Here is a 27,305-nt window from a genome sequence, read left to right on the forward strand (position 1 = left end):
CTTCTTGGTTTTCTGTGGTGATTTGCTCTATTTGCTCTCTCTGAAGGATGGTTTTGCACAAGAGCTTGTCTCTGGTGATCACTGTGGCTGAGTGTTGTCAGTGGTATGTGATGGAAGTTGGTCTTCTTCCCACTTCCCAGTGTGTCACTAGATTCCCCAGGGCATGTCCCTGACTCTCAGAGCTAAATATGTCCACTCGCTGCTTTGGCTTATGGGTAAACTCCCCTGCTGTCAGCTGCTCCGCACGAGCAATGGCGGGGGGCGGGTGGGGGGGGCAGTTGGGCAGGAATAGGCCAGCCTGTCTGCTCCAAATGCAGCTCTCAGTTGCTCATTTTGATTATTGCACTGGCTCCCCTGTTGCTCTGGATAGCCTGTGGTCCTGTTGACTTTGAGCTCAGAGCATTCCTGGAACCAGCCCCACTTTGCACAGTAATGCTATCCTTGTGCGTTTGGGGCTATGGGCTCTTCTGTCAATCCAGGCCTGTCTACTTTCCATCTTTCAGGAATTGCACAGAGTTTCTGATCCACTGAGGGCTTTCTTGTTTTCTACAACTGTTACAATAGTATATACACTTACATCAATACATATATTTTTTCTGTTGTAACTGGAGAGTTGAGGAGAGTGGACTGGACCCAGTCTATCATTTTTATCCAATCTCCCAAGCGTCTTATTTTGTTTCAATTCTGTCCTCCTTGGATCTCTCTGACCTTGGGTCTCCATGTGTCTCTCTATGTCTGTCTCTGGCTGTGGTTCTGTTTCTGTGTCTCTCTGTGGCTCCATTTCTATTCACGTCTTCCTCTCTTCCTGGTTTCTCTAATCCTGTGTCTCATCCTCCCTATCCTCAGTGGCTGCTCCCCATCAGGGAAAGGCTCTGGCCCCCATGGCTGGCTGGCTCTGGAGCAGTTTGTGGGTGGGGGAGCCCCAGATTGCTGCAACGTGGAACAAGGATTTCCAACACATGCTCCCTCTGGCAGCCTGCCACCACAGCTCACTGCCTGCCAACATCACACTTCAACTTAAAGAGGGAAAACTGCCAGACCAATGTTTTAGCTACAGCCCCGTGTCAGGGTTGCATGGGGAATCTCACAGCAGCCCCTGCCAGAAGCTTGAGCTGTGAGGGGATTGGGGAAGGGGCTTGGGGCTGATTGGTGTTGGTGGGGGGTCCTGGCTGCCACCCTCCCGGACTCATCAGTTCTGAGTACCAGAAAGTTGCTTGGAATCCACTCTGGGCTCTTCGCTTCCTAACCCACTCCTGGGCAGGTAGGTGACCAGTGGTTCTGCTTCCTCTCTCCATTATCTCTCCCCGTCCTGTGCCACCCACAGTGTGGCCACTTCCTCTACCTCTGGACAAAGTGGCCCTGGACTGTGAGCTGAGTTGCCTTAAGTTGAGGGAATGGTCTGGGACTTTGGAGAAGTCAGTGGAATCGCTCTGGTTGTACTGGCCAGGGGTCAGGAAATGTCAGAGAGCAGTGTGGGAGTGCTCATGCTCACCGATGAAGAGACGACCATCTCTTCCAGTACGAAATCTCCGTTCTTTTCTGGGATTTAGCCCTGTCAGCATAGAAGGGCCCATCCTTGCTAATGTAGACATGCCCATCTATACAAGCGCTCATTCTAGCAAATGTAGGGATTCCTATTCACGTGAGTGTCGACGTGCCCCATCTACCTGTGTGAGGCACCCTTCCCTGCCAGTATAGACTCACCGGTTCTTTCTTTCAAGATAATCATACCCATTCCCGTCCATGGGGACACTCCCACCCAATCACTGCAGATACTTTTGATGTACATAGAAGCACCCACAGCTGTGAGCTCCATTCCTGTCAATATAGAAGTGCCCTCTTGCTAACTCCCACCCGGACCCAATTTAGATGTCTCTTCTTCCAGGCAGCCTTCCCATTCTTCCAGTGAAGATGCATCCTCCCTGCATGTGCAGAGGGGCCCTCAGCCAAGGCAAAGGAGAAACATGCTCCTCTCTGCAGTACAAACCACTGTTTATTATTTCCTCCAATGTGGATTTCTTCAGTATTCCAGCAGGAACGAGCCCACCCCAGACTTGGAGCAATGCCTCCTTTTTGGAGTACAAAAAGTCCTTTTGGGGTACAAAGTATCCTAGAGCTGCAAATACAAAACATTCATGCAAATAAGCATAGAAGTCCTCATTCTAACTACTGTAGAAATAGCCATCCTTGAGGATACAGAGGTTCCCAATCCCACCGATGTAGAAGTGCCCATCAGTATGGAAGCATCTACTGGCGGGAGAGTGGGAGCTCCCAGCCTGCCAACGTGGACGCACCCATCTGCTACCGGAGGCAGGCAGTTCCCTTGAGACACTGGCAGACCCAGAAGTTATCAATGAGGGGAGGTAGCGTGAAGAGGTGGGGTGGGCGAGATGGAGCCACTTGATCAAACTGACAGCCTGGTGAAGTTGGCTGCCAATATAAACAGATAAGCATTAATAATCACTCTTTCTTAAAAGCCCCACTTGCGTGTCCCATTTTCCTGAGGACGTCACCTGCACAGCTGCTCCTAATCAAGGACCATTAATTCGTTCCCAGATCATTGTCTGCATTAATTGTCTTAAACAAACCGAAGTTCGTCTCACCTTATTCCCCAAGGGCCTGAAGGGTTTCTAATTACCTGTAGGTGGTTCTCCACACAACCCAGCTTCATTAAAGATCACAATATGTTCCTCTAATAGGTTTCCCATTAAAATCCAATGGGTTCCCATCAAAATGAGTTATGTCCCAGAGAAAAAAAAATCCACTAAAATATATTTTAATTAAAGTGAATTACATATTGCACATGTCTGTTTCTGCCAACAGGTTGCACTTGAGACTGATGATGGTGGAAAGCAGAGGGGAGAGGTGGAAAAGAGGGGGACGGGGAGGGGGCAAGAAGACTCACTATGGGCAAAGAGCCCTGGAAGCAGTGGCTTTGCTGCTCCCAACTTTGGACAAGTCACCTCACCTCTTTGAGTTTAGTTTCCTCGTGTGTAAAGTGGAGACAATAATCCCTAGCTTACAATTTGCTTTTGCTGTGATTAGAGATGAAATATATAAATAAAGTGCTTCACGCATAAGAAGTCCTCAACAGATGCCACTATTATTGTATAGTATTATAAATAAATACCGTATTAGTCAGCGGTGCTGTGTAACAAACTCCCCCCCAAATCTCAAAGGGTCACAATAACAAATCTTTATTTCTCATGGGGACTGCAAGTTAGCATTGCCTCATATGACTTCTTGTTCTGGAAGCCAGGCTGAAGAAATAGCTCCTTCTCTGGGACATGCATTTTCATGGCAGAGGACAAAAGTGCAAGAGAGCAAGCTGAACCATACAACCGTATTCAAAGCTTGTGCTAGACATTTGGAGGCCATACTGCTTACTTTCCGGTGGTCAGAGTAATTCACACTGCCAAGCCTGGCAGTGGTGCCAAGAACTATGTTCCAGCCTACCAGGGGGTAGGGCCAGGGTGTGGCTATACCATCCTCTTATCAGGAAGGGAACAAATAATTGTCAACAATAAAAGAATTCATTACAGTCCTATCACTAGGTGTGATAGCAGGGTTTCCCAAGCTTGCCTGACAATAAAAATCTCCTGGGGATCAAAATATAGACACCTGAGAGGTGCCTGGGTGGTTCAGTCGGTTAAGTGTCTGACTCTTGATCTCTGCTCAGGTTATGACCTCAGGGTCCGTGAGTTTGAGCCCTGCGTCGGGCTCTGTGCTGATGGCTCGGAGACTGGAGCCTGCTTCAGATTCTGTGTCTCCCTCTCTCTCTGCCCCTCCCACCCCCCTCTCTCAAAAATAAATATTTTTTAAAAATTAAAAAATAAAATAAAATAAATATAAAGACCTGAGTCTTAATTCAGAGCTAATAAACCAGGTTCTCCAAGGGAGGGCCCCGGAAATCTGTATTTTTTAACAAATGTCAGATGATCATCTTTATTATCAGGAACATTTGTGAAATGCAGTTTTATACAATCATGGATAATATCATAGGCTTGATTCAGACAGATCTGAGGTTGCAAACTGTCTCCACCATGTATTAGCTATGGAATCATGGGCAAGTATTTTAACCTCTCCGAACCTCAGTTTCTTCATTTGTGAAATAAGATAATGTATGCAAATCGCTTAGCGTAGTGTCTGGTCTAGGACGGGCCTGCAATAAACATTAACTCTTCTTATTTTTAAAATAACAACAATATGGGTGCCTGGGTGGCTCAGTTGGTTAAGCATCCAACTTTAGTTCAGGTCATGATCTCACGGTTCGTGGGTTTGAACCCCACATTGGGCTCTGTGCTGACAGCTCGGAGCCTGGAGCCTGCTTCAGATTCTGTGTCTCCCTGTCTCTCTCTGCCCTTCCCCTGCTCACGTTCTCTCTCTCTCTCAAAAATAAATAAACAGTAAAAATAAATAAATAAATAAATAAATAAATAAAATGAAATCACAAAAATAATAATGATGTTGGTAATGAATGTAAAGTGTCCAGTTCAATGAATGGGCAATAAATGGTAACTTTAAGAACAATAGTATTCAATAATAATAATGATAATAATTATATACATAATATAAATATATAATAATAATATACTCGGAAGGATGCAAAGAAGAGCTATCTTAAGCCTCAAACACTTATGCTCTGAACTCCTAAGTATGAGTCTTGGACTCCAGCTACACATTAGAATCATCTGTGGAACTTTAAAAATTCCCAGTGCCTTGGCCCCACACCTGGAGACTTTGATTCTGAATCTAGGGTGTGCTCCATGCTGGTCAAGTTCTCCAGACGTCTCTCCTATGCAGCCAAACCGCTACCCTAAGGACTTGCTACTCAAAGTGTGGTCCAAGACCAACATCCCCTGGGAGCTAGACATGTGGAATCTCAGGCCCCTCCCTGGACCTGAGGGCTCGGAATTCACATTTTGACAAGACCCCAAGACAAGTCTGTGCACATTAGCATTTGATAAACGGTGCCCCCAAGGACCTCATCCTCTTACCCTCAACTCCACCCCTTGATGGAGCATCCCTCAATGGTAGCATCCCTCAGTCTCTCAGCAGGCATTCAATGTTGTTGAATAGTTCAGGCTTGAAAAACTCCCTCCCTCGCCTTCCATCATGCCACACCCTTCTGTTTTCTACATTTCTGGCTCCTTCTCATTTTTTTCCTTGATTCTTGTCTTCCCCGGACCTCTGAATGTTTGAATGCCCACGGCTGTGTTGGGTTCTCTGTGGCCCTCTATCCCTAGGTGTCTTCACCTGATTCCATGGTTCGTCTAAAACCATCTATTGAAATATCATCCTGAGCTGCAAGTCATGCTGGGAAAATCAGTGCCTCTGTCAGGCCAACTCCAAGGACATGTGGCCTATACAGCCTTGTGCTTGGTTTACTGGTCTGCTCTTGCCATCTTTTGAAATTCATAATTTTTGAACAAGGGACTCTGTCTGCATTTGCATTGGTAGAAGTCTCTGCTCCCACTAACACTCCCAAGGTGGAAAGCTCTCCAAAGGAAGGAAAAAGCTTAGTGTAAAAAATGGTAAAACACCCCCATAATAAGCTTCTCACCCCAACTCATTCCTCTCCCAGGTCCCCCCACCCCCTGCCACCCCCCCCACACACACTCTTTGGTAAATGGTGCCACCATCGCTCCATTTTTCAGACCAACCATCTTGCCAGGATCCTTGATGACTTATTTCTCATCCCCTACATTCACCCATGCACCTCCAAAATATGTTTTGAGTCAGTCTCCCTTCTCTTCAGCTCGAGCCCCATATGGCTCTTGCTGGGACATTAGTAACTAGTCTCCCTGACCCTCTTTTGCCTCCAAAGCAGCCAGAATCTTGAGGGGAAGGGGTATCTGATACAGCAGCCCTCAGCTCGAAAGCCCCTGACGACTTCCGACCACTCCTTCAGGCCCCTGCTGACTCTGTCATTTTCTCCCCACCCTCCCACCAGACTGAATGGCCCTCATTCCTCCTGCCTCTGGGGTCTTGGCACAGGCTGTTCCCTTGCCTAGAATCCTCTCCCTTCTCCTGCCCTGGGCCCCTTCCTCCATGCTTCCTGCAGCCCTCAGCTTACAGACCCTTCCCCTAGACAGCCTCTCTTGATGCTCCCTCCCCACTGGGGGTTCGATGCTGCTTCTTAGAGCTCCCCAGGGCTCTGTGCACCCCCTCCAGCCCTTCTCACAGTGCATTTTCTCTGCCTATTTCTATGCCCACATCTTCTATCTGACTCCAAATTCCCTGAGGGAAGGGAAAATCGGTGTTTGTCCTGTTCTCTGCTATAACTCTGGTGCCCAGTGCATAGTCAGAGCTCATTAACTGCTTGTTGAATGAATGAATGAATGAATGAATGAAACCTCCCCCACCTTTGCTGCTAGTGTAGCTCTGCTTTCAGCCCAGAGTTCTGAGAAATGGACTGTCTCCTTGTTTGCCAGACAGAGGCCTCACGAGTGTGGTCCCCTGGGGCACAAACACAGGCCCACAGCAAACCAGGTATTGCTGTCTTTTCTGGCTCCTTTAAACGGAACTGCCACCCCTGCCAAGTTCCTGCAGTGATACTTTGGGAGTATTACCTTGACCCCCTCCCCTCCCTTCCTGCCCCAGGTCTCTCCAGGCCACCTGCCAGGGCTCCTAGTCCTCATCCCCATTTCCTGGTTGGCTGTGCTGGATGGAGTTGGCTGTCTTTCCAGCTGTCTCCTCCCTGGGACATCTGTCAGTAGCTTGAAATCAACCACGGGGGGAATATTTACACCACGGAAATTGGCAAATGCTACAAACTGCCAACAAATGCTTGGTTGTAGTTGACAAGAGGGCGGGTTTACAGAGCATCTGTGGATTCTAGGCTGACGGCAGCTCCGTGCTTGCTCTGACTCTTGGGCTTTAACGTCTGGGTTCTGGCCCCCGTTTGCTTGGCTCCTCTGTTTCAGGTACCCTCCCCACCCTCCCTGTCTCCCTTTCTTTCCCCTAAGCAGCTTTCAGATTCTCTACGATCGTGTCTTTTCTCTGCCATTTTATGAACATGTGGCCAAATACAGCCAGTCTGACCCTGCTTTATGTTTCATTTCGAATAGCTAACCAAAAGGCAGCCCAGCATCACTGACCCTCAGTGCTAAGTTGCAAAAGAGAGAAGCTGATTGGCCCAGCCTGAGTCAGCGGTCACCCCTGGTGTCATCAGGGGGCCAGAGAGGTGGGCCGCTAACAGGGCCTGTGGGGTGCCATCCCCGGGAAGGTGCAGGTCTCAGAAAAGGAGATAGAGGCTGGAGGGCCACAGAGGGTGTCTGCCACGCCTGCCCACCCAGCTAGACCCTCTCAGAGACTGGCTTGAAATTTGAATGATTGGCCGATCGGCATTCTCTGAATTCCAGTACAAGCTACTTCTCTCCTCGAGTCTCAGCTTCCTCATCTGCGAGACGGGGACAGCCTGCAAAGCAGGGCGGTTATGAGATCACGTGGGCAGAGTGCCCAGGGCCCGGCTGGTCACAGTAGACCATGACACATTTGACTTCCCTAAAGTCCCCAAAGGTCCCCTGCTCCTCACCAGCCACCACCCTCCTCCCTTCTTCTCTTGCCACCACCAGGCTTCACCTCTGCCGGTGTGGCCCCTGGGTGCCCGATCATGCCCAGCGAGACATGCCGCCCACCCCTTCCACCACACACACCTCACTAATTTGGGGCACGCACCAGAGTGCCTGTGATTGGCCACTGAAGCCACAAACTTGACCACATTCTCTGTCACTGAGCCTCACGGTCGGACTGGCTGAGCTCCCTGTGGACCAGCCAGTCCCCCAGAGCCCCGCCTGGAATCAGTGGGGCACCCCAGGCAGCGCGGGGAGGGAGGCAGGGAAACACCTGGGCCTGTAAGACATCAAGTGCCCCAGGTGTTTTTTAGGGTCTCCTGGGACACCGTCCACACCCTGTGGACAGAAGCAGCTGCTGTTGTTAAGTTTCTTGTTGTTTGTGTTATTATTTTCTTGCCCGTTGAGCAGACTTCCCCACTGCCCACTCTCTTCTGACCCGGCGCTGGGCACAGGGGATCTAGAGACACAGCAGACGTGGGTACTGAACCCGGGATCCTCAGCCCAAGACATAAGTCTGTCCAGGTCTCACCAGCCTATGGGTACAAAGAGATCACACCCAGCCCCCCCCCCCCCCAGGCCCACATCCTTGCCCCGACCTCTGGTCCAGCACAAACCCCTGTCTGCTACTTCCCCTGGGTAGTTCTGGCTGTCCTCCAGTGGGGCCTTCCACGGGCCCATGAATCTGACCGGGCGGCATCGGCCTCAGTTGGCCTCCGCCCCTCTGTTTGTGTGGTGGACCTCTCAGGGCCTGCTGGGCACCTTGGCCGTCCTCTGAGGCGCTCAGTCTCCTGCACCAGCCTCTGCTCCACCTAGACTCTGCCTTGGTCTTGGCCCGGCTTCAGACCCTTACCGAAGGTTCCAGGGCCTGAGGCCCAGGCAGCTCCCAGGTCTGTGACAAACACTCTGGTCAGTCAGGAAGTCCCTGGAGTAAATGTGCTTAAGTCCTAATGCGATGCATAAGTTGATGAAGTTGTTCTTTTCACAGAGAAAGAGATGATGATTTTTATTTTTTTAAGTAAGCTGTATATACCCACTTGGGGCTTGAAGTCATAACCCCATAATCAAGAGCCACATGCTTGGGGTGCCTGGATGGCTCAGCTGGTTAAGCATCTGACTTTGGCTCAGGGTGTGATCTTGCGGTTTGTGAGTTTGAGCCCCACGTCGGGCTCTGTGCTGTCAGTGCTTCTGATCCTGTTTCCCACTGTCTCCACCCCTCTCCCACTCTCTCTCTCAAAAAATAAATAAACATTAAAAAAAAAAAAAGAATCACATACTCCGCTGACTGAGCCAGCAAGGCACCCCAGTGAAGCTGTTCTGTTAGTTCAAACCCACACGGTGCCTTTCTCCCTTGGGTGTAGCACGTATCTCGCTAGGAGAGTGGAATTAGGGAGCTTTCAGTTTCCGGGCACTGCCTCAACTCTGGGACTCTGTTTTGTGCTCAGGCCCCGTCACTTACTCCAGAATCCACGTTTTCTCACAATTAATTCTCCCTAGGAGGCCACGCAGCCTCTCCCTGCACCCTGCCTTCCATCGGCCGTTCTCAGCTGGCAGAATTTCCTGTGTCACAGAGGAGGAAGCCGCAGGGAGACGGGGCCATTCTCAGGTGCATGCCTCTGTGATAGGCTGGAGTAGTATTGGTCAGCAAATATTTACCGGCCTTCTTTCCCCTGGGGAGAATGTACATCCCGACCCGCTATGTTGGGCCCAGCCTGTGGCTTTCTTTAGTCACTGGAATGTAGCAGGCATGACATGAGCCAAGGCCTTAAATGTGCTTGTGCCAGTTGGTTTGGCCTTGAGCTCCTGTGATCTGCTGGGGGAAGAGCTGTCCCTGGTTTCGCTGCGGCCCCTTCCATAGGGCCCCAGAATAAACACATGTGGAACAGACTGGAACTTGACCCACAGCCTGAAGCAGAGTGGCCCAGCCCAGCCCAGCCCAGCCTAAATTAGCTGAACCGTGGTGAACCTGCTGACCTGTGACCTGTGAGCACGCAAACACATGCCTATTGTCAGTCACTGGGTTTGGGGAATGGTTGTTTTGTGGCATTATTGTAGCAATTGGGGATTAGTACAGATGCTCTTGGGGGTTCACTTTGTCCTCGGGCCTGTGCCCTCAAGTCTCAGATGGGTGCTGAAGGTCAGGTGGCCACACAGCTACATGGGCAGGCAGAAGAAGGGGACAGCTTTTCTCCACGTAGCTTTTTGTTTTTAATCAAAAGGGACATCTTTTTCCAGAAGCCTCCTCCCCCATAAACATCTCCTCCTGTCTCATGGGCAGAGTCTTGTCACAGGCCTGTCACCCACGCCCTAGTTGATCACTGGCAAGAAGGATGGAACCACTGTGATTTGTTCATATTAATGCACGTTTCCTCCCTCCTTGTGGTGGGGAAGGGGTTCTGTGAATCATAGGGGCACCCGGTGGTCAACTGAAATGTGGGTTCCATTAGCATGAAAGGAAGTGAGCCATAGCACTTGAGTGGGAACCCACAAGGTGGCCACAGCCTCCTGCCACCCCAGGAAACCAACAATCAAACACAACATTCCTTAATGCAGGTTCCAAATGCATGAACGTTAAAATAGCGCCGTGATTCTTATTTCTCTGCGATTCCACTAGGTCCTCTCTGAGTTTGCAAACTTAAGGCCGTGGAGGACGGCCAGATTTTTAGTAGCAGACTCATTTAAAAAATTTCAGGCATAACTCAAACCATATGACAGATAAAGACAGAAATACTCTGGTTCATGGGGGACATACATTCATGGCAGTGGGGGTAGGGAAGAAGGATGGGGGTGGGGAGCTCCAAGCCCCCGTTTGTTTGGTCCCACCCGGCCAGGACCCTTGAGATATTGTCAAAGAGCCCCAGGATTCCACCAAAGTCACTTAGGAAATCATTACATAAAGAAAACAGAACTCGCGTTCATTGACTATCTACTATGTCTGAGGCAATTGGGTTACAGTTGTGTCTTGAGTCCAACAATATCCATGATGCCTACTTTCAAGAGAAATGAAGAAGCTGCCTAAGGTCATACAGTAAATTGCAGAGCCAGAATTAGAAGCCAGATGTCTGCCCCCAAAACAGTGTTTGGTCTCGGACACAGAGCAGTGCCCCATTCCCTACCCTCAACCCCAAGGCAGGGCTGGCCTCAGGACGGTAGCCCAGGTTGGTGGGTGTTTGGAAAGGGCACTCATTCTGGAGTTGGTGTGGTGACTTTTGGAGAGGCCTGGGTTTGAGTTCCAGCTGTGAGTCCAGCTGTGGGGCCTGGGGCAGGTCTCTTGACCTCTCTCCGTTTCAGCTTCTTCACCTGCAAAACAAGATACTGGGTCCTCACAGCTTTGACATCTTAGGACCTAAATTTAGCCCACCCAGGTGGCCTGGATTGACACCTGCCGGGCAAGTCCTCCCCATCAAAGAGACAGAAACTGCAAGAAAGGGCCTGGGCCTCTACGGGAGGAAGCGGAACCGAGCCCTCTGCACCCCCACCCGCCCCCACGCCCTGCACCATCTGACCTGATTAAAACCCAGCCGGAGGGGCCTGCCGGTGACTCAGCCCCTTGCCCGATCTGATTGTCAGAGTCAATTCCTAGAAGTTGAAAGTCACTTCTCTTCTGCAGCCATTGCTACCACCTCCCACCACGAGGCAAGTTCTAATTCTGTCCCTCTACCGCAGAGCCTCGGCAAAGGCAGTGAGGGCACAAGGGGATTTCAGGGGAAAGTCCGAGTTGGAAGTCTGGAGGCCGAGTTGAGCCGGAAGGGATGAGAGGCGCAAAGGACTGTCTTTGGTCATGGGAGGAACTGGGATGTGTGAAGCAGTCGGGGGGACAAGGCCTCCGCTCTGCTCTGTGACTGCCAGCCGTGTGATCTCGGGCACATTATGTAATTTCTCTGCCTCCATGGTGTGTTAAAGGAGAAGGAAAACCCTGTTCCCAAAGTCACTTCTCCGAAGTGACCCCTGCTAACGGTTCAGAGGGTGTCTTTGCAGACTCTTCTCTTTCAAGACGCAAACCCAGAAGAGAGAGAAAGATAGAAACCGAGAGGGAGAGATGGAAAGGCTGGGATGGCCTTGGTCATCGTAACCCCAATGGTAGGATCATACTGTCCCGGGAGGTCATTTAGATCCTAGGAGGGTTAAGAGCACAGGGCTGCTGCAAAGAACCGGTTTTTGAAGCACTTTCCACCCCCTTCACTGACCTCGGAGAGACTATGCGCTCAGTAAGAGCAGGAACGTGTCCTGTCTTGCCACATCCCCAGCACCTGAAGTGGGGCTGGCGCATGTAGTGGCAAGAGGTGGCAAAGCTGGAGACACGGCTGCTACCCCCTGACAACATAAGTCAGCAGCTAAGTGACCACAGACGGGGTCGCAGCCACGTCTCACGCTGAGCCATCACCTTCCAGGCGTGAAATGAACATGTCCGTGGCTTCAGTCCCATCTTAGCTAAACCTCTCAAACCGTCCTTCTCGCGACCCGAGCTACCCCAGAGAGATGCAGGAAACGGAATTCTGGGAAACGTGGATTCCACTTAGTTAGGCTGACCCGGGCGCCAAGCGAGCCCGGTTCAGATGATCGGGATCCCTTCGGATTCTGTGGTGACAGAGCAGGAGAGTTCCCATAACCTCGGTGACAGGGAGAGCAAGGGTAAGACACTGAATGCGCACCGCCCTCTGCCCCAGGTGACTCTGAAGTGCTTCTGCCCCTCCCGTGTGTCCCGTGGGGGTGGAAGGTAACATTCCGCAGATCAGTAGGCGCTTACTAAGTGCCCGAGGCGACGCGATCGGCAGGCGGTGAGATCGAGGCTCCCGCACGTAGTTGAGATTGTGCTAATTCCCCATCATCTCCTGTGATCCTTCAGGTTTTACAGGGGCTGTACGCCCGAACAAAATGGGGATCTGATAGGAACCAGCACTCCCGCATTCTTTACGTCCTTGAGAGCGGCTCTAATCTCGGCCAGCCTCCCAGAATGTGGTATGGCTCTGATTTACTATCTTGGCTGGGGTGGGGACAGTTTTAGGGGCCTCCACTCCACGTTCCCTATGAGGAGGCCTTTTACACCACAGGGTAAGGAACCACACTGAGGGCTCTGCCAGCTGTTGAGCGTGTCCAAGCCAATGCCCCACGCAGGGACTGGGGAAATGACCACGGGTGGGTCTGCGGACCCACGAGGCCCGCTGCGAGACGGACTTAGGCCAGCACTCCACGCGTTGCCTCCGTACGCCCAGCATGGTGCATTGGTGAATTCGCTGGTCTTATGTCGTACTATGCCCATTGTGATAAGTCCACCTCTCGGAGCCTTTTGGTCCCCCCTTGGTGCTCTGCCACCACAGTTTTATCATCTCCATCTCATGTACTGTGGACTGACTTCGTATCTAAGCCATTGGAAGCCATCCCGGCGGCACCAGGAGGTGGGCTAATGCGCTGAGTCACGGGAGAGTGCTCCCGTATCAGTCATCTCCCCATTCAGCCTTACAGCCTCGCTGCCCTGGTACAGGACCTTCAGGACCCACTCCTGGGGGTGTTCTCCTGGTTCCCGCCACTACGCATCAGCCAGGTCCGGCAGTTCTTTTGGTAGAGTCCATTTCCTCCTCCTCAAGAGACAATCCCAACCCCCTTAGGCCACGCAGAGACCTAGTTATTGGTGTGGACCACAAGGAGGAGAAACCGGGGCGGGGCTGTTGTGGAGGGGCCCACACCGTCCAGCGCAGGTGCAGGTGAGGCCTCGGCATTGTGTCTCACCCACGGGAAGCTCTAGCAAAGAGGAGGGGCCGCTTCTCCCAGCCCCAAGGCTCAGGTTTATCAAGCATATCCACACGAACATTCCCATCCGAGGTCTCACGGCCCCCGCTTCTCTCTATCAGCTCGCCGACTTCAACACAGAAGGCCCGCCGGGCTGAGAATTTAGCCTCCCGCGTGTGCCTTCTCTACTCCTCCGGTTCAGATCTTGGGTCTGATTTTCGGCACAGTCTGCCCTCCAGCTTTGGGAATGAGAGGTCTAGTTGAGCGCCCAGGCTTCTGGCTTTCGCACTGGGTCCTAGGTTGATAGAGGGCTGACCAACACTTTCCTCCTTCAGGGCTTTCACGGCAGTTAACCTCACCTAAACAACTCTGCAGTCCTGAGTTACCAGAGGCCCCCCCCCCGGCTCCCCTCCTCTCCGATGCTAGGGCCACGAGATAAACCAGGGCATTCTCTCCCACCCGCACCTCTTCCTAACCCAGTCAGGTGAGAGAATCTGCACACCAGGGGCTGGAACCACTCTGCCCCTACCAGCAATGTGGTCCTTGGTGCCAACTGGCCGGTGAGTGATTCAGTCCCGGGGCCCATCCCGAGAGTCTACTTCCTAGGACCATTTGTATCACAACTGTCTTTGGTTGAGCTCAGGAGCAGATCTGAGACAAGGATGGAGCAAAGCGGCTAGCTTGTTTTAAAGCTGATCCCCAGGGGAGCCTTGGTGGCCTAGTCAGTCAAGTGTCGGACTTCGGCTCAGGTCATGATCTCATGGTTTGTGGGTTTGAGCCCCGCATCGAGCTCTGTGCTGACAGTGTGGAGCCTGGAGCTGTCTTCAAGTTCTGTGTGTGTGTCTCTCTGCCTCTCTCTCTCTCTCTCTCTCTCTTTCTCTCAAAAATGAATAAACATTAAAAAAAAAATTAAAGCTGATCCCCAGAAATAGCAATAAAGAATGGGGAAGGGACACAGAGAAGGAAGGCCGATAACGTGTGTATTCATGAACAGATGCCCACTGTGGGCAGCTGAGCCTCAGACTCACTGGGGACTGGCAGAATAGAACATGCCCAAGAAATGTCTGACCCAAGGGGCACACCCAAGGGTGTCCCATTCCCACGCACCCTTGGCTAAAGGGTGCTCCTGGAGGTGTTAACCACTCAGTGCCTCTGGCCCACGCTCACCAACTCTGCACCGGGTTCAAGAGGAAGGGCTCAGGCTTGTGTCGGACACCATCACCACGTCTGGGAAAAGAGAGTGCACAGGGGATATGGGTTCAACACCCACAATGGCTGCCGCAACAGGTCTTTTGAGAATCTAGGATATACGTGTATTCAAATTACCACAGAGCAAAAATAGCTACATTACTGAGAGCATACTATGTTGAAGCCCTTTATATACTATTAACTCATTCCATCTCCACTGGTGGGGCGACTACTATTAAGATCCCCATTTTACAGATGAGGAAACTGAGACACAAAGATATGAAGCCAAGATCCTGGCCCAACATCCCGCTAGTGAGTCACTATACGTCAAGCTCCACACAAGCCATAACGGTGCTGGGTTTTGTTTAACAATGTCCATGTTACTATTTAACGATAGACGTACTACATTAAGAAAATGATGAATTAATTTCATATTTACATCCAGTGAGTCATTTGAGAGTGGGAATCAGATCTTTTGGCCTCAGTGTGCAGAGCATCTAGCCCATAGTTGGCACTCAACGGGAATTTAGCGATTAAACGAGTGAATGACGTAAGACGTGATTAAAAACCGGAAGTTTCTCCCGCAGCCACAGATAACGGTGTGACCTCGGATAAGTCTCCTCTCCGGCCTGGCCTCAGTTTCCCACTCTATAAACACCCCACACCGACACTTGCCTCACTGCTCAAGCACCACCCCTATCGTGGTTCTGGGATTCTTGTGGGGACTGCCATCCATTTGATTGGCTCCTTTGCCATTTGCCATTGGTTCCGTCCAGTGGTTCCCTCCTGGCATTTCTGGTCTTATTCAGTCCAACCATCGCATTACTGGTACTCTGGAGACCTGTGCTATTGCATGTCAGTGAATATTGTAGGAGAAAATCACACCCCTGAGCTGCCAGGTTTCACTCTAAATTCATGACCACAGACCTCCAATGGGCCCTTCAAGCTGCCCCCCAGAGCCCCCTGTGTTTTGCTTCTCTGAGCTGACCATGCCCTATCTTCTCTCCTTTCAAACTCGCCACCCCCTTGCCACCCACCTCGCTCTCAGTAGGTGACCTTGTCCCAAATGTCATTGAAAGAACAGGTGCCACGAGATGTGACTGCCACCCTAGTCTCCCCCGCCCCATCCCGTGGACCTATTGTATCTGCCTTGGTCTTTGCTGCCTCCCTCCTGACACCTAAAGGCTGCGACCCTTCTCCTCTCAGAGGCTGATCTTGCCACTTGTGCCCCCGGTCCTGTTGCTTCTCACCTTTTCAAGGACTGGAACCCTTCATTATCTCCCTTTCCCTTCCATCAGCAGCACCTCCCTCCCTGCCAGTCCATGCCCATCCGCGCACAGATCAGCTCCAGGGTCTTGCTTCTTTACAAAGCCTTCCCTTGGGCCCCACTGCACCTCCTCTCCCCCCATCTTCTCAGAAGAGTCTCTTCCTCCTCCTCACCTGCCTGATCTTCTCCCCAGCCCAACCCAACCGGCCTCTGTTCCTCAGAGCCACTCACCCAGGGAGGTGCTCCAGGGGCTGGGGAGGGAGGCGAGGAACGCTGTGTCCGCCAGAACCTCTCCCTCCGGCCTCAGCAGCAATGGGCTCATCAGTCCCGACAGGTCTGATCCAGCCTGACCTGTGCCCAGACTCCTGTTTGATCACCCCGAGTGGAATCTCAGTTTCTCTTCCCTTTGGGGCTCCTTTTGGGGGCATACCCCTTGGCTCTAGGTTGGGGGCTAATTTCAGCCAATTGCAAGTGGTTTGAGCTGGTTTAGGACAAATGCAACCAGCCAGGACCAGCTCCAAAGGGTCTGAATCAGCTTCTTCCGTTTGTGGAGCTCAGACGAATTCCCCTGATCCGGCCTGGCTGACGCAGGCCAACTCGAGGGCTTGTGGACAGTTACTGTCAGGGAGCCCCAGCAGGCAGGATGTGGCTTGAGCCAGTCCAAACCTGTTTGCTGCTCCCATCCAACGTGCTCTGGTCACGGTAGGCTTTGTAAGTGTATTGGGGGGCCCTGTAAATGTTGGGATGGAAAAAGAAACAAAGCGTTTGGAAGTCACCCGGCGGAATGATTGCTAAGATGGCTTCCAGGCTGCTTTCCGTGGTGTTGAGAACTGAGAAAATGACTTCCGTCCAATTACTAAAATTAATTTTTAGAGCTTTAAGGTTAATCTTAAGTGTTCAGGGTTTTTTGTTGTTGTTGTTGCTTGTTTGCTTTAAGGTTCTATTTTATTTTTGAGAGAAAGAGAGCATGAGTGGGAGCAGGGGAGGAGCAGAGAGAGAGGGAGACACAGAATCCGAAGCAGGCTCCAGGCTCCGAGCTGACAGCATTCAGCCTGATGTGGGGCTCAAAGTCACAAATTGTGAGATCGTGACCCGAGTTGAAGTCTGACGTTCAAACAACTGAGCCACCCAGGTGCCCCTTAATCCTAAGTTTTTATTTTTTATTTGAATTTTATTCTTTTAAGTTTATTTATTTATTTTGAGAGAGAGAGAACGCAAGCAGGAGTGGGGGAGGGGTAGAAAGAGAGAGAGAGAGAGAGAGAATCCCAAGCGCCCGACATGGAACTGGACACGGGGCTCCATCTCACGTCTTCGAGATCATGACCTGAGTCAACATCAAGAGTCGGAGACCTAAGCGACTGAGCCATCTGGGCACCCCTATTTTTCATTTGAATTTTAAATATTTAGATTTCGATTTTCAGAGCCGTTTGGGGTTTAAGACAGAGCAGGAAGTACACAGAGTTCTCCTATAATCCCCCCATCTGCTTCCCCTGATATTAACCTCACTGTGGTACATTTGCCACCACTGATGAGCCAGTATCAATGCATTATTATTATCAACTGAAGTCCGTAGTTTATGTAGGGGCTCACCCCTTGTGTTGTGCACCCTACGGGTTTTGGCAAATGTGTAATGACGTGCATCTATCACTACAGAATCATGCAGTACCGTGACACTGCCCCCAAATCCTCTGCACTTAGGCTCTTCAACCCTCCCTCTCCTCCCCATCCCAAACTGTCTCCGCCATTTTGCCTTTTCCAGAATGTCCTACAGCCGAAATCATATAGCATGTAGCCTTTGCAGACTGGCTTCTTCCATTTAGCAACATGCATTTAAGATTCCTCCAGGTCTTTTCATAGCCTGACAGCCCATTACTTTTTTCTTTTTCTTTTCTTTTCTTTTTTTTTTTTTTTTGTGGTAAAATATAAATAACATAACGGGCGCCTAGGTGGCTCAGTCAGTTGAGTGTCCAACTTCGGCTCAGGTCACGATCTCGTGGTCCGTGGGGCGTCGGGCTCTGTGCTGACAGCTCGGAGCCTGGAGCCTGCTTCTGATTCTGTGTCTGCCTCTCTCTCTGCCCCTCCCCCACTCACGCTCTGTCTCTCTCTCTCTCTCTCTTTCTCTCTCTGTCTCAAAAATAAATAAATGCTAAAATTTAAAAAATATATATATGTAGCATTAAACGTTTCCATTTGAACTCTTTTTAAGTGTACGGGTCAGTGGCCGTAAGCACAGTCACAGTGTTGTGCAAGCCTCCCCACTGCCTCCAGAACTGTTTTCGCTTTCCCAAGATGAAACTCCATACCCATAAGACAATAATGTCCCATTCCTGTAGCTCATTTCCTTTTATCTGCGAGTAATAGTCTGCTGTCTGGTTAGGCCACAGTTTGGTTATCCGTTTCCCTTACTGAAGGGTATCTTCGTTGCTTCCAGGTTTGGGCTGTCATGAATAAAGCTGCTATAAAGTTTTGTGCAGACCGAAGTTTTCAAATCGTTTTGGTAAATACCAAAGAGTGTGACGGCTGGAGCTCTAACTGGGGTATGGCGACAGCCGGTCCCAATGCTGTACAGATGTTATCTTATTTAATTGCCACAATAACCCTGGAGATGGGTGCTGTCACCCCCAATTTACAGACGAGCAAACAGAGGCTCAGGGAAGTGAGAAAACTTTAGAGAAACGTGCAAGACTTGGGGAAACGGGACAAAGAGATGATTTCCAGTTTTTTTCTTTTTCATTTAGCTTTATTTTGCTCCTTTTCTCCTTGTGACAAAACAAACACATTTGTTTTCCCATCTGATTGTTGTTAGGGGCGTGTTACTCTCTGTTTAATTAGAACAGCTCTCTGGCTCAGAGGCCAAGGACCTGCTTTGGTTAATAAAGGCATCCCCCACACGTACACTCTCTTGTGAATCCTTTTTCTCCCACGGCCACGGTCTGGACTCACTTCAAAGCAACAACTCTTGGTTGTGAAAAAACAAACACGTTCAAGTGGATGAATCCCTTTCTCTTCAAATGGGTGACATCCTTCTCCCCTGGGTGTCCCATGGTTGTGGAGTCCCTGGGGAGAACAGGAGCGGGTCGGCACGTAGGGAGCCACAGCAGGCGGCAACCTCTGTGGATGGCTTTCACCGTGGTCCACAGTGGACAACAGAACCCAGGTTCGTGGGGTCACGTCGCTCTGGACCCAGTGGAAAACTCAACCAGAGAAAGGACTGGGCCCACCCATGCCCACAACTCGCCTTCCAGACCCAGGCGGTACCCCCCAGGTGGCCTCCCATCCTTCCCCACCCCATGCCCGCTCCCTCCATCCCCAAGCCCCCTTAAGTACCAATAATGGAAGTGCTTACTAGGCCCCGCAACAATTCACCCTTATCTTTTATTTATAGCTGACAAAGCTCCAAGCAGGAAAAATATAATCACACTTTAAATAATGGAAGTTGTAGGTATTAGAGCTACACGGGCAGTTACCGGAGGTGCGGCGATGTCTCCCTGCAGACCCGCCGGGGCGCATGCCGACTGCATTTTTAATTTTTAACACATATTTCTTCCCAAATTATTCCGCGTTACAGAGGAGCCACATTTATGGGGGTGATAAATTACTGTAATAAAGTGCCTCTTCCTCAAATATATAGGACGAAGCCACGCTGAGCACAGCCCAGCACAGGCGGCCCCGAGAGAGTGGTGAGAAGTCCCACTGCCTCGCTCCTCGCTTTAATTATTTGGCCAATGTGTCCTACATTTTTAATACAGTCACAAGTTTTCTTTAAGCAAAGAATTCGAAGCGACCGCTAATTTGTATTCGCGTGTGCCGATGTGTGTGGATGTGCACGCGTGCCGATGCCTGTGCACACGTGCAAACCTGTGTGTGTGTGTGTGTGTGTGTGTGTGTGTGTGTGGTGGCCTCTGGATGCCCAGATGCATGCACGTGTGTGTGAACAAGCCTCTGGGTGCAGAGGGCGTGCACGTATTTACACACTTGGGTGGCTACGGTGGCATTTAGCGAAACACACACTTTTGTGTAGACTTGTCTTTGCGTGTACGTGGCATTCATGCTAAAGCACACTGATGTGGAAGTGGGGGGGGGGTCCAGGCATTTTTGGGGGGTGCTGACCTGCCTTCTCTGCCCAGGCCCTCACGTGCATTTGAATCCTCCCTTCTGCATCAAACCGACACCCGTCCTGCCTTCCCCCCTTCCGCAAAGAGTAGAGCACAGAAGCCGAGCCACAGGCTCTCGAGGTCATGCTGCCTGGACCAAAATCTCTACTTCTTACCTGTACCACTTCGGTGGAGCCTCTTGGTCCCTCACTTTCCCCATCTGCAAAATGGAGTTCAGATTAAGAGTATCCGTCCCAGGGCGGATGGGAAGATGAATGGGCTTAATATGTGTGGAGCAGCTCGAGTGCGGCGAGCACAAATGTTAACTATTGTTCTTCCTGCCTGCCTGCCGCGCACAGCCCAGGCTGCCGGAAGCTTCCTTGGAAAGTTACACACAGGAGAGAGCCAAGGGTGGGGACCCACGACTGGATGAGGAAGTGGCTTAGCTCAGCACTTACCCTCCCCTTGTCCCAGCCCACCTGGCGGACAGGTCGTGGCCCCCAGGAGCCCGTGTCCATCTACGCAAGTTAGCGGGCTCTCGAGGGCAGGGCTGTGCCTCCCTTATCTCACGAGGGTCCGGCAGAGTGGGTACCGTGCATATTTGCTGTCTGGACAAGTGCGAGAGCAGGTGAGCGGGGTGGGGGGACATGGGGCAGACGATGGGAGCACGTGGCTTCTCCGGGAGGCGCTAATCTAGGGAAGGAGGGGTGAGTGGGAAAGTGTGACGGGGAAGAGGGAAAAGCCAATAAGGGGGAAAAGGGAGCAGGCTACCCAGTGGGCACCTGGGGCTCGGCCCCCCTGGGGGTCCACTGAGCGACCGTGAGCAGTGTGCCTAGAGTCGTCCTACCCAGTGACCGGTAGGCTGGAGTGTTTGGTCACTGGCCACCATCCATCACTGGGTCAAGGCTGCCCCCGTGGACATTCCGGCCCTGGCGTTTCTGGGTATCCTGTGGGAAGTTGGCTCCTGCGGTGCCAGAGAAAGTTCCAGGCAGGGAAGTGGAGACGTGACGGCTGGGGACAGGATAGGGGGTATCCCCCTTTGCAGTGGGGACAGTCATTACGGAGCAGGGGACCTCAGAACGAGGGAATAGGGGCAATGCACGAACAGCATCTGGTCCGGGTAAACATTGCACGTGTGGACTCATGGCTGGACGTGAGGGTGGACAAGGGGTCAGTGAACTGGGGAGAGAGGAGCTGGTCCGTGGGGTGACCCTAAGGACCACATCTTCTCCTGCTTCATTTCACCGGTGAAGGCTTCTGAATTGTCAAAGCTAGAAGAACAGGAGGGAAGGCAGCAAAGGGTCATTGCCACGGGCTTTCCCAACCCAAAGACTGATGTCAGGAACTGCCCCCCGACTGAGACTCTATGTCCTATACTTGCCCTGCACACACACAGGGCTGCCCCTCGCAGACATTTGTCCCGCAGGACTGAAGCTGCCGCTCGGGGGCTGGAACCCAAGAAGAAAACCAGAAACCAGGGAGCTAATTCTTCAGCCTCCTCCGTACTGCTCCTGGCCCACAAACTCCCCCCAGATCCACAAGCTCCTGCTTCCTGTCCCCTCCCCACCAACATCCTTCTGCCTCTTGACTTTGCATGTGCTGTTCCCTCTGCCCGCAATGCCCCCCCCCCCCACTATGATCAATGTGGAAAACTCCTTTAGGAATCCATAGGGCTCTGCTCAAATGCCAGGTCCTGTATGAAGCCTCCGGTCCCAAGGAACGTCTCCTTCCCTTCTGCTCCCTCGAGACTTCCCTTAGATCCCAAATGTTACACTTACCGGCATCCTCCTGGAGTTCTGGGGTCCTGAGGAACAAAGACCATCCCCGTGTCACAACTGCATGCCTGGCGCCCAGCCCAGAGCCTGGTATGGATTCAGGGCCTCAGTTTCCTCATCTGGAACATGGGAGTGATCACGGCACCTACCTCATCATGCTGTTGTGAAGTTCAGTAGCTGTACTCAGAGCCACGTCTGGTACAAGGTAAGCGCTAGACAAGCTTTAGCCATTGGCATTATCAGTGTGGTTCAGGCTGAACTTACGAGATCCAGGTGAAGACAGAAATCGAACTGCCTTGCGCAGGACCCACAACTGCTCTTCTGTCACCCCATTTTACACGTGAGGACACAGACTCCAGAAAGGTCACATGGCTAGAAAGGGGCAGAGCTGGGACTTGGGTCAGAGTCTGTTTGACCACAGTCCTGTGTTCTCTCCCGCACTGCCCTGCCCTGGCTGTCAGTCTGTCAGTCTCTCATCCTTCCTCCCTAATGCCCTCCTCACCTCAGTGGTGCTACGAGGGGCTGCTGAGGGTAGGGGGTAAAATGTGGGTATTGATTTTTGACAAATCTGGGTTCAAAGGCTAGCCTTCCACTCCCCAGCTGTGTGGCTGTGCAGAGCCTGTGACGTCCTCTCTCTCTGCCTCAGTTTCCCTCCCCACTGTCTCCTGAGGATTTGGAGGAGCCTTTCCAAAGGCAGATTTGCAGGATGCTGAAAAAAAAAAAACTTCGGGGCTCCTCCTCACTAAATAGAAATTCACTTTCATAAGCAGATCTGTGTTTGTGATTCTGTTTTTCTTTCTTTTTTAATTTTTTTGATGTTTATGTAAATTTAAGAGAGAGAGAGAGAGACAGAATGTGAGCGGAGAAGGGCAGAGAGAGAGAGAGAGAGACACACACGCACAGAATCCAAAGTAGGCTCCAGGCTCTGAGCTGTCAGCACAGACCCCAACGGCGGGGCTTGAACCCACGAGCCGTGAGATCATGACCTGAGCCGAGGTCGGACACTTAACTGAGCCACCCAGGTGCCCCTGTGATTCTGTTTTTCTTAAAGACAGACCCCCAAAATATAAGCTCTGGCTCCCCAAACCTGACCTGCCTGAGACCCTCTCTCTGCTTCTTCCAGGGCATATCCAGCCCCACCCCCTTTCTGCCCAGAAGTCAGTGCCCGCCCCGCCGCAGGTCCCAGAGCCCCGATGGGGACCTGGAGCTTGGAAGATAAAGGGACCGGGACATCGTCCAGTAAGTTAGCGTCAGAGCGGGGCTTGAACCCATGTCTTCCAGTGCCCAGTTTGCAGCGGGGAAGGGGTGGGACCTGACCCTCACCCATAAGTGCTTTGGGCTGTGACTCAGAAGAATAGCCTGGTGCCTCTTCAGGGGCCCAGAGGGGCAGGGGCAGCTGCGGGTGGGGGTGTCCAGGGATCACTGCTAAAATAAGTAGCAGCTTCCTCTGAAACGCCTCTGTGGTCTGTGCAGGGGAAGGAAGTGGAGGCCCAGAAACGGGAGGGGGCAGAAGGGTGAGAGCTGCCAGCATTTCAGAGACCGAGCTGGGGCAGCCCCCACCCACCCAGATCCAACAGTCGGTTCCAGCCAGGCTGCAGCGTGGAGGCCCCAGGAGCTCAGGCCTCCCCTCCAGGCCACTCTTGGCCCGGTCCCTTCTCCTGCCCCAACGCAGTCCCCACACTCTAACGGCGTCTGGCCTTACCCTTTCCCCTACTTTCTCCTGTAAGACACAAGGCCAGTGTCACCTCTTCTGGGAAGCCTTCCCTGACCACTCCGTAGACAGACACAGGCCCAAACACGCGAGCACAGACGGGATCAGGCGCCCGTAGACCCTCATCGTAAACAGGAGTATTTATTGTGACAGCTGGCATTTACCGAGCGTTTCAATGTTGACAATGTGCCGGGTGCTCTGCCTGGCTGAGCTCATCGAATTCTTACAGAAACACGATGCTGTAGTTGTTATCAATAGCTTCATTTTACAGATGAGTAAACCAAGGCTCAGAGAAGATGACCATCTTCCTTAAGGTCACACGGTCAGAAAATGACCGGGAGTGTAATGGAGGTCTGACTCCACAGCAGGGTCACTTAACCAGGATAGGAATGGGGGCCCCGGAAGTTGGATGATGCACCTGCACCGAGGAGGCTTACTTTTCAGCCTTGCCCTTCCCCACTCCTTGGAGCAGCTGGGAGTTAGAGAGTGCTTTAAAGGGAGAGAGGAAGCCAGGTTGTAATGAGGAAGTATTTCTGTGTAAACACTTTTGGTAAACTGTGTGAAGAGATCCCAGAAGTATTTCCAAGGCTTCCCTACGGTACTGGGCTTTCTGTTTATGGGTATACTGAATGCCATCAGTAAGGATGAGAGGCGTAATTCCAGCTTAAACGTTCTTAGACCAATCTCCCTGTGTGCCAGCCTGTGTAGAAGACTGGTCATTTGGAGAGAGTTCGCCCAGCCCAGCGCCAGACAGGGAGCCCCAGGAGCCCTCCTGCCACCTTGCCCTCTGCGGAGACAGCCCTCCAGCCCCTCAGGCCTGGGCCCTGAGCTCTCAACAGGCCCCACAACTCGTCCTCCTGGACTTCAAGCCTCCAAGGAGGCACCTCCTTTCTGCAGCTGCAGCAGGTCAAGAGCCTCATCCGAGGAGGAAGTGAAAGCCCTGCGTGGGTGAGTCATCGAGGGGCCTGGCCTGGAGGGGCCTGCCGGGAGTGGCACGGGGCGGGGAGAAGAGCCTGGCAGGAAGGGGTGCCACCACGAGGAGGGAGAGCTAGGAGGCCACCGAACGTGAAGGACGTGAAATCACCTGCAGACCCTGGTGGTCTTCAGCGGGAGAGGACGTGCAGAGATACCATCCACAGTCGTGTCTCTGAGGGCTGGCGTGGGGCAGAGCAGCCAGACAGCGAGGTCACAGAGGTGACCTAGGCAGTCACCTAGCAGTGAGGGTGGCCACTGGCAGGCGGGGAGGTGGGCAGGCCGTGGGCTCTGGATCTCAACCTCCTGACTCGGGGCCCCGGTCCTGCCTCTCACTAGCTTCGTGACCGCAGGCACATGGCTTCCTCTCTCCTTTGCCCTGCTTCCTCTTCCGTCAAGTGGTGAGGGTCCCTAACCTGGACATGAGCCTCTGAAAGGCACCTGGAAGCGTCCCTGGTCCAAGGAAACCGCAACAAACAGCGACTACTGTACCAGGCAGGGTCTCTGCAGGAAAACCAAAACACTCGGTTTCTAAATTATTTTCAACATTTACTTACTTTTGAGAGACAGAGCGTGAGCAGGGGAGGGGCAGGGAGAGAGGGAGACACAGAATCCGAAGCAGGCTCCAGGCTCTGAGCTGTCAGCACAGAGCCCGAAGCAGGACTCGAACTCACGACCCGTGAGATCATGACCTGAGCCGAAGTCAGACGCTTAACCGACTGAACCATCCAGGCGCTCTTGAAACACTAGGTTTCTAACAGAAGGAAGTCAATATAGGGACTGGCAAGAAGGTTAGAAGAAACCCAGTGGGGGGATAGTGCTGCTACCCACAGATGAGCGACAGCGGGAAGCTGGTGGCACCTCCAAGCCTGGAGGCCAACGGGAGGAGGTGACCGATCAGAGGGAGACACGAGGAGAAGGGCACTTCACATCACAGCGGGGATGGGTTGTGCTCACAGGGGGTGAGCAAGCAGTCTGGGGGACCAGGCAGGGAAGGAAGGGGTGGGAGAGGGTGACACAGACTCAGCACGGACTTGAGTCATATGCTACTTCCTAGTGGTGCCATCTGATTTACCTCTCAGAGCCTCAATTTCCTCACCTATAAAACAGAAATAAGTATAACACATAATAGGAGCAAACACTTCTCCAACTTTCAGTTCTCACACAGCCCCGTGGAGCAGGGACTATCACTATTACGCCCATTTTACCGATGAGGAAACCGAGGCACAGAGATCCAGTCACACAACTGGTATGTGGCAGGGCAGATCTGACCCAGCCTGTTGGGTCCCCAAGTCCTGCTCTTTGCCACTCACGCGATGCTCCCCAATCGGCCATCCGTGGCTCTCTCCCCAGCCCGTCTCACCCGGTTCAACGCCTCTCTCCTCCTGAGAATTTTACCCAGTGCCTCCAACCCAAGCTGGTTGTCTGTCAGCATCTGCTCCCAACAATAGCACCGGATGGCCGACTTACCACTTTCCTCCTAGGCCCTGGGTCCCTGGAGTCACATTAACGTGGGTGTGAGCCCTGGCTCGGCCATTTTCCACCCGTGGCGCCCGAGAGAAGCCACTTCCCTTCCGAAAGCCTCAGTGTCCTCGACTTTGGTGTGAGGGCCTTGTCCTGAGTTCATTGGGCTCTGGTGGGGACAGCGTGAATCCAACGTTCAGGGGGCATGCGTCCCGGGGCAGGTGTGTGTATGTGTGCGTGTGTGTGCACGCACGAAGCCCATCGAACTCTTATCAAAACTTAGTCATATCCCCAGTCTCGGGGACAGTGCCAATTATGTCTTTGCTTTTCCCGAGTTCCCAGCCCCTGCAGAGTGCAACATGGGGAAGTACTGGGCATTGTCCGTCTGCGTTCGCTCGCGACTGCCCGTCTCCCGCAGCCTGCTTTTCCCAGGCTCCTTTGCCAACTGGCTTCTTGCGAGGCCGGGCCAATGGGAAGTGCTGGGACGGGACTGGAGGGTGGGGGAAGCCAGGGTTCCAGCGCTGACTGCTGCCTCCTTGTCTTCAGCTCCCACAGAACCACCCATTCTCCTGTGGCTCAGCCCCACGGCGATCCCCGCCATGATTCAGCCACCCCTGGGCGGAATCATCCTCTCCTCCCTGTGCTGCTCCAGCCTGGAGTGGTAGTAGCTCGTGCCCTAGCTAGACTGCCTTCCCATTTGCTGTAGGGCTTTTCAGCTCTTTCCTCTCCCGTGGAATCAATCCCACGTATTAAATTTCCCCTGTTCAAAATACCTAGAGTGGTTTCTGTTTTGTTTTGGTTTTTTTGTCCCCCACTGGACCTGACTTTTGCAGGAGACCTCTAGGACTTTCCTTCCCATGGAATCTCCTCCCTCTTGTCCAAGCCCAGGGTCCCTGTCCCGGGTGGTTGGGGTCAGGGTCTGAGCCCGGCGGGCGTGCCACACCAGGACTGGACAGGACTCTAGCTCCCTTGAGCTCTTTGCGGTGAACCTGCTCCTAGCAAACAGAACTCTCTAGTGGTACCCCTGCCCTTTGTGTGACAGACGGAGTGTGCCAGGATGCTGCGATGCTTCCTCTTTGCTGCCCTGCACAAAGGCTCGTCTGCTGGAAGGCTGGGAGGACTGGCCGGGAGCCGGGGTAGAAAAGAAAACAGTGAAGGAGGCAAAGAGCACCCCATCCTGCCACCCCTGCAGAGAGCCTGGACAGACCTGTGTATCAGCAAGTGTAACTTTTCCTCCAGCTTCAGGATCCTCCCTGGGACTCAGGCCAAAGCCTTGAATTTTAAAACTCGGGCCAAAGCTCTGAGGGGAATGAAGGCTTTCTCCGTGAAAGGACAGCCACCCAGGGCCCCGCTCCTCAAGGAGCAAAGAAGCCAGGCCAGACTCCTTTGAGTGAGTGGAGGGGTGTAGTCCTGCCTCCCAACCAGTGCCCCTTGAGGCTCCTATTGGGGGCTGCTCACAGAGGTCCCCTGGCCGTGATCCCCCTACTCCCTTCTTCCTTTCCGGAGTCCAGGGTAGAGGTCACTCCAGGCAGC

At 52.4% G+C, this 27,305-nt stretch overlaps 2 long non-coding RNA genes across 3 annotated transcripts; one reads left to right on the forward strand and one right to left on the reverse strand.

The window, feature by feature from the left end:
• Positions 1–18,113: 18,113 nt before the first annotated feature.
• On the reverse strand, positions 18,114–22,241 carry LOC123381692. Of its 2 annotated transcripts, none has more exons than XR_006589017.1 (4): positions 21,890–22,241; positions 21,629–21,744; positions 20,027–20,070; positions 18,114–18,813 (listed from the first exon to the last, which is right to left on the reverse strand). It is a non-coding gene; the product is annotated as an uncharacterized LOC123381692 (long non-coding RNA). The 2 variants fall into 2 exon arrangements; XR_006589018.1 differs by having other exon boundaries at positions 20,027–21,121.
• LOC111557542 lies at positions 21,563–24,923 on the forward strand. Its single transcript, XR_002737655.2, has 3 exons — positions 21,563–21,830; positions 22,749–22,864; positions 24,036–24,923. It is a non-coding gene; the product is annotated as an uncharacterized LOC111557542 (long non-coding RNA).
• Positions 24,924–27,305: the final 2,382 nt, after the last annotated feature.

This window comes from Felis catus, chromosome D4 (genome assembly GCF_018350175.1).
Source record: "Felis catus isolate Fca126 chromosome D4, F.catus_Fca126_mat1.0, whole genome shotgun sequence".
Lineage (NCBI taxonomy): Eukaryota > Metazoa > Chordata > Mammalia > Carnivora > Felidae > Felis > Felis catus.